Here is a 14,109-nt window from a genome sequence, read left to right as displayed (position 1 = left end):
GTAAACATAATAGATACTATGCTTAATAATAATTTAACGGATATCACTTCAAAAGCGTATATTCAGAAAAAAGGTATAAGAAGAGTATGTAAACAGATGTACATAAGAACCCCATAATAAATCTATTTGTATCACACACAATTTGTATTTAATATACAAGTACTTAATTCAGTTATGAAATTCTCTTATATACAGATTTACAAATTTTAAATTTTACAATTTTACAAATTTGCAAATTTACAAATTTTTAAGTTTTATATCCTCAAAGTCAGCACGAAAATTCAAGATCTTTTAAATTTTTTAATCTATCAATTTACATATAAATCTACATGTTTTCAAACTATCAAACTTTCACCCATTTAAAAATTTAAATCGTTTAATTTCTTAAATTTTGCAAACTTATACACTGAACTCATTTTGAAATTGTCATGTTTGGCAATATAACGAGAGACTTTTATATTACAACTTACAAATAGTATACTATTTTAAACAATGCTTCATTCTGCAATGTAACAAGAGACTTATACACTGCAACTTAAAAATAGTGTACTATTTTAAACAATGCTTCATTCTGCAATATAACAAGAGACTTATACAGTGCAACTCAAAAACAGTGTACTATTTTAAACAATGCTTCATTCTGCAATATAACAAGAGACTTATACACTGCAACTCAAAAACAGTGTACTATTTTAAACAATGCTTCATTCTGCAATGTAACAAGAGACTTATACACTGCAACTTAAGAACAGTGTACTATTTTAAACAATGCTCCATTCTGCAATATAACAAGGGACATATACTGCAACTCAAAACCAGTGTACTATTTTAAATAATGTTCCATTCGGCAATATAACAAGAGATATACACTGTAACTTAAAAACAGCGTACTATTTCAAACAATACTCCATTCGGCAATATAAGAGACAGCATCCCCTAATTCATTTTTGATAACCTATCGAAACAACTTCAGCGCAAACAAATAAACCGTATAAATCTAAAACGATACACGGCACAATATCCCGAGAAAATTCTTAACAGCATCACGAAGATGTTGGCAAAAAGTTTAACCTCGTTTGGCTGACCTCGCATCGTACCCGTTTCCGTTAATTTCCACAGACATCGAGCAGACTAAACTAATTACGTAAACAATATTCACACGAATGCAAATAAAGTGCCGTCTCGATAGTCGTTAGGTAGGAAACCGGCAATAAAGGAAGTCGATCTATCGGCGTTACACTCGTCTTCATTCGGAACTATAACGGTGAAACTAGATTATCACTAATAGGCCTTGGCACACTGTACCATACTGAAAAACCGTGTCAGTCGAACGAAGAAGGGTGAGGGTTAGACTCCCGGTATCTAACATTTTATAGTTCGACCAGGTCGAACCAGACCCAGACCTGACCAGCATCCAAACGATTGTCTCCTCCACCACCGGCGTCGTGACTAATCTGTTACATTCTTTGAAACTGATACTGGCATCTTGCCAATCTGCCACTAAAGACTTTTCTACCAAATACGACCCCAAACTTCCTGACTCGACTTCTACTTTTCTCTCATTTCGCGTCCTTTCGCTGCGCGTTCCAGTGAACCGTTTGAATTTCCCGCGTATTTCGAGCAATATGGCGGACTCGTATATTTATACAGAGAATTGTAATGTATACTAAAATAATATATATACTGATAATTATTATTGACAAGTTAACTACACAATTTTATAATAAAATTCTTTAATTAAAATTGAAAAATATTTTCTATTGTAAATTTCACGAAGAACTTAAAGCAAAGTGGAGGGTTTACACATTTATTCGATACAAAATTAAGAACTCGAAACGCGTTAGGAATGTATTGAAAAGATTATTAAAGTCTTAAAAATTATAGAACAGCAAAATTTATATTTTAAAATTTAAATTTTTCAAATTTCCAGCTTGTATATACATAAATTTCAGAATTTCCGAGTTATGCAAATGAGTCGCCGCCATCTTGTATAGATAAGTTTCTCCATAGAAAATGGCGTCCTGAAGGATAGCTATAAAATATTAGCGCGGGAAATTTGAATGCTCAATTTACAATAACTGCTCGTACCATTGTATTCCTTAAATAATTAATCCCCAAATCAATAACCTAAATTATTCACTCTTAATCGATAAAATAACCTTTCTAAATGTCTATCGTAGTTTTCGAAATTCCCTGAAGATGAAAAGAAGACCACCGCATCGACGTAATCGATTTTGCATGTTCAATAATAATTCGAAACGCAATGCAGCAAACACATTTTACGAGGAACTTATGAACGTCGAAACACGTCGACAGAGAAAAATGGGACACGTGAAATATTCCTCGAGTCAGAGGTCACTCGACACATTCGCACGGCAACATCGAAACTTATTAAAGATTTCTAAGGCTCGGCTTACAGGATATCTCGAGAACGGACGGTACACAAGCCTCGCCAACGGTTCTAAAAACTCTCCGTGCTCTCCGCTGGAAGATGCGAACGAATTAAATAAAGAATGAGACGGATCGGAATCGATACGGGACATTAAACAAAAAATACAGACGACGGATAGATACGAACGGAGATTGATTTCGAGATGTAGGTCGGTCACCGAGGTTACTTACTTGGACGCCGGATAAAGGTTAAACGTACCAATTACGGTACATTGACAAGGAAATCTTATCAATTTGTCAGGAAAATATTTTTATCCGAGGGAAGTCTGCTGAATATCGTCGGTAAACTGCTATTTGCAATTTAGATAAAATGTCTTGACCTTATCGTTTAATTCCGAAGGAAAAGGGTGGATGAGGATAAACAGTTGACTTAACCTAACCTTAACTTGATGTTTATGTGAAATGAAGATACTTAGAAAATATGGTAAATATACTTCATTGATAACAAATTGCTGTTTGAAATTTAAATGTTACGTATCCTAACCTCAATGTTTAATATAAAAGATGTTTTGATCAGGGAAAAATGAGGATCAACGACTACCTACTTAACCTAACCTTAACTTGATGTAGTTTGATCCTGCAGTTTATGTAAAATGAAGATACTTATTTAAAGGAAGTATTGTAAATATACTTCATTGATAACAAATTGCTGTTTGAAATTTAAACATGACGTACCCTAACCTCAATGTTTAATACAAAAGATGTTTTGATCAGGGAAAAATGAGGATCGACAACTATCTGTTTGACCTAACCTCAACTTGATGTAGTTTGATCCTGCAGTTTATGTAAAATGAAGATACTTATTTAAAGGAAGTATTGTAAATATACTTCATTGATAACAAATTGCTGTTTGAAATTTAAACGTGACGTACCCTAACCTCAATGTTTAATATAAAAGATGTTTTGATCAGAGAAAAATGAGGATCAACAACTATCTGTTTGACCTAACCTCAACTTGAGGTAGTTTGATCCTGCAGTTTATGTAAAATGAAGATACTTATTTAAAGGAAGTATTGCAAATATACTTCATTGATAACAAATTGCTGTTTGAAATTTAAATGTTACGTATCCTAACCTCAATGTTTAATACAAAAGATGTTTTGATCAGGGAAAAATGAGGATCAACGACTATCTGTTTAACCTAACCTCAACTTGATGTAGTTTGATCCTGCAGTTTATGTAAAATGAAGATATTTATTCTAAAGAAATATGGTGAACATACCATACTGGTAAGCGACTGTTATTTGCAATTTAAACGTGACCTAACCTCATTGTTTAACACAAAAGATGCTTTGTTGCATAAAATGTAAGAGCAAAGACTGTTTAATGGACTTAACCTTAACATAATCAGATCTTGTCACTTTGTACAAAAAGTTTATTAAAGAAAAATAAGGTAAACGTACTGTAGAGGAAATTTTATTAACCTAACCTTAATATAGCATAACCTTATCTCTTTACACGAAACAGAGATATGCAACGGCTTTATTATCTGCTTAATCGAATCTAACCTTATTACTTCATACGGAGAGATACATGTAACAGCTGGGTAACCTAATCCTAATCTAGCGTAATACAATTACTCTATACATATAAAATATAGACATCTAAGGGTTGATTGCTGTAATACTGACCTAACCTAACAGTACTGCTTTACAGAGAAGAAAGAGATACTTTTATTGATCTAATCTTAACATAACCTTATTAACTACTGATTGAAACAAATTTTACTAGAACAAAGGTAACTAACAATTCATCTAATTCTGACAGATATACTTAAACCTAACCTAATCTAATCCTATTATTTGTACTAAATAGAACAAATCATTTCAGTGATCTAACCTTAACGTAACCTAATTTTATCAGTTTGTATAACATAGTTTTTTGACCTAATCCAAGTTTGACTTATATTGTTACTTCGTACAAAACAAAAATAAGTAATTCATTTAATCTTAACCTAACCCTATTAACTTATACAAAGCAGAAGAATCTAACGTTTAATCTAACTTTAACCAAACCTAACTTTAATCTAACTTTAATCTAACTTTAACCTAACCTGACTCAACCCTTGTTTTATTAAACAGATATTTCGATCAGTAACGAAAGAAATGAAGTAACTGCGCCTTTCAGGAACCAATGATTCATATCATGTCGCAAAAATTTTCGCGGCCATTTTCTACAAAGCTATAAACTTTCTCTTCCTCCGCGATCTCCCCACGCACTCTTCCTTCATTATAAATATTTTCGAATAAAAATAAACTCGCCTCGAGTTCGATGACTCTACATGCTTGAAAGCAACAAGCTTGACACAGTCAATCTTCCGAAACGTATATTTTTAACTGTTACTGCGTTTATGGAGTACGAAAGAGGTAAATTATGGAAGTTGACAGATGACGGAACGATCAGTGCTTTTTTTTTCAAATGTACTTTTTAAGACACTTTAATTATATTCCCAAATACGAAAATTAGTAAAATTCTCAAAAGTCCCTAATTCTTAAGTACATAAAGTCTCAAATCTGCAAATATCCCAAATCATCAAATTCCAAAATCCCCAAATTTCCTGAGGACCCAAATTCACAACATCTCAAACTCCCTAAATTTTCAAATTCCCAGAATCACCAGGTTCCCAAAATCCCCAAATTCCCCAAATTCTCCAAATTTCAAACTCTCGAATCCCCAAATCCCCAAATTCCAAACTCTCGAATCCCCAAGTTCCCCAAATTCCAAACTCTCGAATTCCCAAATCTCCAAATTCCAAACTTTTGAACCCCCAAATTCCCAAATTTCCAAATTCCCCAAATTCCAAGCTCTCAAATCCCCAAATTCCCAAATTCCCCAAACTCTCGAATCCCCAAATTCCCCAAATTCCAAACTCTCGAATTCCCAAATCTCCAAATTCCAAACTCTTGAACCCCAAATTCCCAAATTTCCAAATTCCCCAAATTCCAAACTCTCAAATTCCCAAATTCCCCAAACTCTCAAATTCCCAAATTCCCCAAACTCTCGAATCCCCAAATTCCCCAAATTCCAAACTCTCGAATTCCCATATCCCCAAATTCCATACACTTGAACCCCCAAATTCCCAAATTTCCAGATTCCCCAAATTCCAAACTCTCAAATCCCCAAATTCCCAAATTCCCCAAACTCTCGAATCCCCAAATTCCCCAAATTCCAAACTCTCAAATCTCCCATCCCCAAATCCCAAAATTCTCAAATTCCCCAAACTCTCAAATCCCAAAATTCCCAAATCCCCAAGTTCCCCAAATTCCGATCTCCCGAATTCCCAAAACCCCTAATCCCCAAATTCCCCAAAATCCCGAAATTCCGAAATTCCCCATATTCCAAATTCTCGAATCTCCAACTTCCTAAAATCACGAAAATCCCCAAATTCCCAAAATTCCTAGAGTTCCCAAAATCCCTAAATTCCCAAATTTCACCCCTAACAACAACACCCCTAAAAACCACCCTATCACATTTCCACCCTCCAGCAAACATAAAAAAAAGAAAACGATACATCACGATCCGTGAACGACCCCTCCTTTGTATGCAATAGGTTAGGAAAATATTGAAGGATCATTTCATGCGTTCAATAAGTTTCGAACGGGTGCTTCGTGCTCGAACGAGCACGCGAGTCTCCAGTGCAGGCACTTTATCTTTTTCTCGTCGCGAGAAGGATGAAATCGTTTGTTCGCGAGATTTTCTGTAGCAAGAGAACCGCGACGTTGTATATCTGCACGCGAAGGAGCTTTTTTCGAAAGTGGGTTCGACGTATAGCGCCACAAGATAGACTCGGTCGGCCTGCTTCGTAGGACCGTCATAAATGGAAATGCCGCCATAATGGTATCGCAGAGACAAAACCGGTGTGCACATAATACACTCCTATGTGTGCACGATTATATACGCGTCTCATTTACCACGACTGAGGTCCTTGCATTGAATGCAATTGAAGGGAGTGGGAGTGCCTTGGAAACCGTAGTTTATTTGCATTCGCATTGATGCCTTGCTGCTCGTTCAGAATATAGAAGCTCACTTATATCCAACTCGAAAGGAGCTAAAATGTCGTGGAACTTGTGTCTGCACCAGACACCGAGCTTTTTCATTTTCAACAAATTGTATCCTTCTACTAACGCCATTTTACTGCCAGATTTTTCATCTGATATTTTATTATTAACGTTTGTATTGTTTCGTACTTTTATTTCCAACGGGGTTTCTTGTTAACCTGGTTGAGGTTTCAAAAATATAAAAGAAGAGGTTGAATCAAAATATACAAGTATGTTAGCTTACTATGTCATTTTCGTGGTGTTAGGTTAGGTTAGTTGTCTCAAAGAAGTTATTTCAGGGAAGCTTCAATTTTTTTAATTCAACGTTGCCTTTCTATATGGTACAATTCTTACAATGTTTCATAAAAATGTATGATAATTTATTTAACAGGTGAGAAATTCTTTGAGAGGTGCATGATTATGATCTTCAAGGGCAAATTATATAAAATCTATGAAAGTATGGTTTGTATGAAACAATTTATTCTAAAATTTTGATTAATTTTTTTATATGAAGTAAGTGTAGTTTAGGGAATATTGGTGTTGTAACGTAGGGACGTGCAACTCAATGCCAGCAGGGCAGGTATTTGATCGTGAGCCAAGGGCAGCTGAATCACGCATCTCAGGGCAGCGGGCGCATAGTGGGGGTTCCAATGAGAGAACAGTGACCACGTGCTGCTTTTAGCGCGTTATGAAAGCGATCTAACATTGAACGAGCAGGAAAGAAAACGAGAAGTGGGTAGACTGCTCCCTACTCCTCTTAATAGCTTCTGACATCACTGCGACGAAAGGCTGCCTTGTGCCTTTGCTTTAGGGCAATTCTAACTGCCCTAATGCCTGAGGACAACAGTCACTCGTCGTTGTTAGAGAACAACGAGCATCAGAGCGTTCTCTTGAAACAACGTGATACGTTGGAAGGCAAATAAATTACGTAGATGTGTTTAGGATGCTTCGCTTTTGTCCGGTTTAGCTTACGCCGGGACAGTTTTAACCCAAAATTCTGGACAGCCAGTTAAAATTATGAGTTTCGTTTATTTTTAGACTTCTTATTGTTATGCTATTGTATTTTCCTTCTGGAATATCACATAAGAATGAAAGATACTGCCAGAGAAATTTTAAGAGAAATATTATCAGATTTTATCATTTTTCTGTAAAAAATAAAGAATCGTCTTTTTTATGAAAAATTTGCGGGTTGGTTTAATAATTTAAGTTTATGAAAAAAATTATTTAGTGATGGAAATTGTTTTTAATAATCAATTGCTACCGTGTTACGATTAATTAACGGCAGAATCAGCTCGCGTGCTTTTAACGAGGTTTTTAATTAAATTTTTATGAACCTGGCCACGTTTTAACAGAGTGGGTTTTGAATTATTCGAACTGTCCAATATTTATTGGTCTCTTTGCAAATTTGGTTCTCTATTATTCTCTATACGTTTATATGATATTTATATCCAGAGTACGTGACGGCCATTTTGAAATCTGAATAGTGTGATCGTGAAACCATGCCGTGTGCTTGCACAATAATTGCAATAAATTTGCATAGCGTTGTTTCTATTGGAATATTCGCAACTTGAAATGAATTTCTGTTCGTTTTATATTGAGTTGGCACTATAATATTTATACTAACATTCCTAATTAAATAGCCAATTTTATTAAAAGTCTTATTTCATGACATAAAAATATCACAAAATATCAGTTGTGATATATCAATTTGTAGCTATAAATCTGTCAAACATAACTACGTAAAGGATTCATTAAGTTTTTTAATGTAACACGAATGGTTATTAATTCTAACAAATAATGAACAATTTTGAAGTATAAAAGTCTAACGAAATTTCGTGACATAAAAGCATCACAGAATACCACGTATAGCACATCAATGTAAAGCTTAAAGTATAATAAAAATGACCATATAAACGTTTTAGCGATATGTTTAGTACAACATGGTTACCTATCGGCCTCAAGAGCAATCGATTACTGTAGAAAGTATTCTACTAAGTAGCTAATACTTTACAAGATTTTATTATAGAAAGTATCACAAAGTGGCACTTGTTGTATATCAATTTAAAGCTTAAAACGTAACAAAAATGACTGCACACACAATTCATACATTTTCTTAATACAAAATGATTGGCTGCTAATTATAGCAAACAATGACCGATCCTGAAACGTATAAAATCACACTTGATTTCATGACATAAAAGTATCTCGAAATGATACTTATGACACATAAATTTAAAGCTTGAAGTATAATAAAAAGAGCTACATAAACGTTTTATCAATATTCGTAACATAAAATGGCTGTCCGTCGGCCTCAACTCAATGAATCAGTTACTACCTATACTCACGTACTCTATTAGGTGACTAATGTTTGGCACGATCTTATAACAGAAGGGTGTGGCAAAATGGTACTTGATATATATCAATTTAAAGCTTGAATTCCGACAAAAATAACCGCGTAAACGTTTCATCGATAATGTTATAAAGAAATGAATAGTTGTCATTCATAGCAAGTAATGAAAAGCTGTTACATATCAGGTAGTTGATTTCGAAACGTGGAAAGATCCGATTCCGTGACATAAAAGTGTCTAAAAATACCGCTTATGACACGTCAATTTGAAGCTTCCAGTTTAATGAAGACGACTACATAAACGTTTCATCAATATTTTGAGTATAAACCCACTGGTTGTCAGTGGAATATAGCATAATATTATTATTATTTGATGAACAGTGTTAACGTAAGTGATGCATTATTTATCGAATCAACCATTTTATGTTAAAAATATTAATAGGGTTATTAATAAAAATATTTCTGAGACCTTAAGCTTCAAATTGGTATAGGATAAGTGCTGTTTTGTAGCGTGTTTCAAATTACGTCAGAATTTCTATGATACAAAATATGACTTTTGATATAATATTGTTTAATTTCATTCATTAAAAAATCAGATTATTGAATAATAACTAGAAGTGTAAAACAGTGTTAAAATAATTTATCATCGAAATACATGAAATTAAAAGAAGTGAGGGTAAACGTCATTAAAATGAAGTATTGGAAAAATATAGTACAGCACATAATTTAAAAACTGTTTAAAGTTATAAAATATTATATAGCTTGAAAAATATTTAAATACATGGACAATACAGTTTAACAAGTATTTAAAAATAAATAATAGTATATATTTTTTTAAATATTTAAAAAATATAGCGCATTATCTAATTGAAGTAGTATTTAAAAAACGGAGTAAAATTCCTAACAAACGTGAAACACGATACACTTACATAAACGTGATCTTATTCCGTGTCAAACAGACACTAGACATTTCCAATTGTTCCAATCATTCAAAATAGGATAAAATTGCTTCGACCAACAGTGCAATTAAACATCGTCAACGTTAATAATTTTTATTGTCACTGTGAATAAACGAAGAGAGGAAAAAAAAAAGAAAAATAACTGTTTATGTAATGACCACGTGTCTTACAATGACAACGGTGTAGGTTTCTCTCTAATCTAATCTAACTGCAACTTGCTACTGCTTGAACGAACTACTACCATATGATTCTCTAAACTAGGTGACATGTGCCTTACTTCTCGCATTAAGTCTTATCGGGTTACAGAAAACCTTATGTGCTACCACCTTACTTAATTTAATCTAGAATATTTCATATGATGATATCGCTGACAGCATTCGTACGATCACGAATGTGAGCATCGATTTGTTATCTTTTATGTTGTTCAAGATGTGTAAATTCATATAGACAACTTTTACAAACACTTATAATACGTTTTACTAACTACCAGATATAAATTTTAAAAAAATTATAGTTCACACTTAAAAAGGTTTATGTATCTTCAGATTTATGTTTCTCTAGAATTAAAATTTTTATAAGTCAAGATTTCCCTAGAATTTGGACTTTTCTAAATCTAGTTTTCCCTAGGAATACAATTCCTCTAAATCCAACTCAATGGGTAAAATTTCCCTAGGATTAACATTTCTCCAAATTTAACTTTCCCTAGAATCATAATTTCCCTAGAATTTGGACTTTTCTAAATCTAGTTTTCCCTAGGAATAAAATTTCAGTGAATCCATCTCAAAGTTTAAAGTTTCCCTAAGATTAACATTTGTCTAAATTTAACTTTCCCTAGGATCATAATTTCCTTAGAATTTGCACTTTCCTAAATCTAGTTTTCCCTTGGAATAAAATTTCTGTAAATTCATCTCAAGAATTAAAGTTTCCCTAGGATTAAGATTTCTAAAGATTTAACTTTTTCCAGAATCAAGATTTCCCTAGAATTAGAATAACATAAAATCTACATTTCCCTAATATCAAGAGTTCCCTAGACAGTTCCAGAAATTAGTAAGAATAGCTCATGAATATATAAACCACATACGCGGCCATATATCCGGACACCCCCATAATATGCACTATCCGTCTATATCCTTCAGTGTAACTTTGTATTCATCTCAATAAAACCAATAGACGATCAAAATATAACTATAACACGCTATTCGAAATAATAAAATTTTATTTCATTTACATAATACAAGTATATTTTTCCCGCTACGATTTCACCCCTGCAGTCCCAGAAATTAATAAGGTTAGCTCTTGGAGATACAAGCCAGATTCACGGTCATATATCCCAACACCATAATATGCACTATTCGTGTTTATCCTTCAGCGTAATTTTGTATTCGTCTTAATGAAACCGGTAGGTATTCGAAATACGCGATTCGACATAATTTTCTAGTCGTCTTAATGAAAGTGGTAGGTATTCGTAATATGCTATACCCCGTCTAATATTCGTTGAAAAAAAGAAAGAAATATTGAATTCGATAGCCTTGGAGAAAGAGGAAAGCTGGAAACACGCCCCTCAGGATGGAACACGCACTGCGTAGAAACTACCCCTCTACTTCAGTCAACGACGTACTGGTTCCACGAACAAAAACTAGGTCACTTGCTACGATACTCGTGCTAACTGGTGTCGAGAACTCACTTTCTGTACATGGTATCGCGTAGGTAGATAGATAGACGTGTATAAGGTGTATAGATGTGCCAGGCATATAGGTGCCATAATTTTTTACCTTTTCATACAGTTTCCAACCTACTCCAAATTCCTACTCGGCCGCGGATCAATCACACGCCCGATACAAATTGACCCATTAGTTTTCAAAATAGTGCTCCGGTAAATCACTTTCGATTAATAATCGAGCTACAGTTAACCGGTTAACTGCGGAATTCAGTTTCGAAAATCCATCATGGGATGCGGAATTAAAATCAAGCAGTATACGCGTCAAACGTAAAGTAAACACTGTTACAAATTGTACGAAAAAAGCAAAACGAGGAAGGATTTTCGTTCGATGGAAAATTAACGACTCGTTGTTGAAAAGGTTGTTGAAGCTTGAAAATTGTCGAGGGTAAAATTCGTGTAAAAGAATTGAAGAAGTAAAATAATTTGAAGAAATTCGGTTGATGCGTGGTATTTTTTCTAGCGAGGCGCTGTACAAAATGGCACTTCGCAGGTCATGCACCAGTATCGTGGCTCCTTATCGGACGCATTGGAAAAAATAATCAATTCAGGTTGTAAAAAGTTACTGTACGTGAAATATCCGATATTCCACAGAGAATAATTAAACTTTTTTCATAAAATACGTACACAAAATACGGTTGTATTTATGAAATAAATTTTTCTCCATAAAATACATGTACAAAATACAGTTGTATTTATAAAATAAACTCTTTTTTATAAAATACATGTACAAGATACAGTTGTGTTCATAAAATAAATTTTTTTTATAAGTACAACTGCCGATAGCAGTTTTATTGGTAATGTAGAGGAAACGTATCATCGAATGACAATTTTATTACTTCTTATTGAAATTTCGAGGTTTTATGGTGAATGTGATATTTTAAATGAGAGGTGTACACGTTTAGGGCATCGAAATAAAGTTTTATATGTTGAACACAGTTAACTGGTTATAGTGGAAAATTTACAGGTGTTACAAATTCACAGTTTTTCAATATTATTTGCTATATAATTTTTACGAGATCGATATTGTTTTATAGGTTAGGATCGACGCCATCTTGTATACTAAGGAAATAGTATAATTAAGAATTTATATAAGAATATTATATTTCACTGAGATAATCTCTTTTGATAAAAGTATGTTTAAAGATAATATAATCAATTTTAATAATAATGTGAAGATTTATAACACAAGCTTATTAATTATAATCTTTTTATAGTCCTCCTGATTTGTATCAGCTGTGAAAATTAATTTAAAATTTAATCAACAAATCTAACCTCTGCAACCTAGTATTAAGTAATAATAAATAAAAAGTCTAAGTATTAAATTTACTTTTTATCCATCACGATCATGGCGGAAACTAATAATTTAATATAATAGAATAATTAAAGGAACAGTGAAAACTAGCTTTAACTAGCTTTAATATTATATTATTTAAAGAAAGTAGCAAGTGGGAAATTGCAACTAAAAAATGGAATAATAGTATCCTGATTAAATTACAGTAATAGCGTGTCTCTCTATGCATGGCAATTTTCACTGCAGCGTTTAACGCGATTTCTTTCAGCGTGTCTCACTATGTACGTCTTTTTTCACTGCGACGATTGTGTCAGAACGTGACTCACTCACTGGTCAGTTTCTTAGTTTAAACGTTTCAATATTTTAAATCTACAATAATCCTACATTCCCAAATTTTTTACTTCGAAAATTTTGAACATTCAAATTAATTTTGAAATAAATTTTGAAATTAAAATTTTCTAAACTTGGCAATTTTAAACTTAAAAATTTTGTATTATTAATTCTGTAATTTTTATGGGGATGCAGGAGTTAAAATATGACAAAATAAAATATTTTATTATCAAATTATTGTTGCTATACTTGTGTTAATATTATTACACTCTTGTCACTTAAAAAAAAAATAGAATAAGATATTTAAATTAATGGTGAAAATAAAAGAATTCATTACAAAATTATTATTACTCAACTAGTAGTAAAATTAATAATAAATCAGTAGTAAAACTATTCCACTAATATTGCAGTATTAAAAAATAGTTGAATAAACTCAGTGTACATAAAAATAATTTTACTACAGTATTATAACCAGCTTACTATTAAAAACTCAGTATAAAAAGTTTGCAAAATAGAATATTTAAATATTAATTTTATTCATGACAACATAAAAAGCAAGTAAGTTATCAGACGAATCATTGCCAGGTTTATTATTACAAAAAGCAGAGTGAAACGTGAAATAAAATATTGTACTAAAACATGTATGTATCTGCATGAATATCGGCGGCCTAATTATTCTAATGTGAGCACAATACTGTATATAGAGGGACATATCGAACGTCACGAAGGATGGTTTACTTTCAACGACATAATGTACGTAAACATGTAGCCATGAAACCGTTGTATCTGATACTGAAACAATACAACGGGATCGATTCTCAAAATTTGAATTATACCTACTTATACCTCGAAAACAAAACCTGGGAACTGTAAAAATACTGGGATGTTGGAAAAGTTATTCTAGAAGATTATTTATTAACCGGAATTACTGGTACTGGGGTTTTATTGATTGCGGGATTTTTATTGCAGGGTTG

At 32.9% G+C, this 14,109-nt stretch overlaps 1 protein-coding gene and 1 long non-coding RNA gene across 39 annotated transcripts in view; one reads left to right on the top strand and one right to left on the bottom strand.

Annotated features, from left to right (window-relative positions):
* The window catches only part of slo (calcium-activated potassium channel slo), a 139,511-nt gene that overhangs the window by 119,722 nt on the left and 5,680 nt on the right, over positions 1–14,109 (bottom strand). The window lies entirely within an intron of this gene.
* LOC143264607 (uncharacterized) lies at positions 11,396–12,235 on the top strand. 2 transcript variants are annotated; one of them, XR_013038408.1, is made up of 2 exons: positions 11,396–11,872; positions 11,975–12,235. It is a non-coding gene; the product is annotated as an uncharacterized LOC143264607 (long non-coding RNA). The 2 variants fall into 2 exon arrangements; XR_013038407.1 differs by having other exon boundaries at positions 11,396–11,899.

Source organism: Megachile rotundata, chromosome 6 (assembly GCF_050947335.1).
Source record: "Megachile rotundata isolate GNS110a chromosome 6, iyMegRotu1, whole genome shotgun sequence".
NCBI lineage: Eukaryota > Metazoa > Arthropoda > Insecta > Hymenoptera > Megachilidae > Megachile > Megachile rotundata.
The sequence above is the reverse complement of the archived record's forward strand: the minus strand, read 5'-3'. Positions and strand labels throughout refer to the sequence as shown.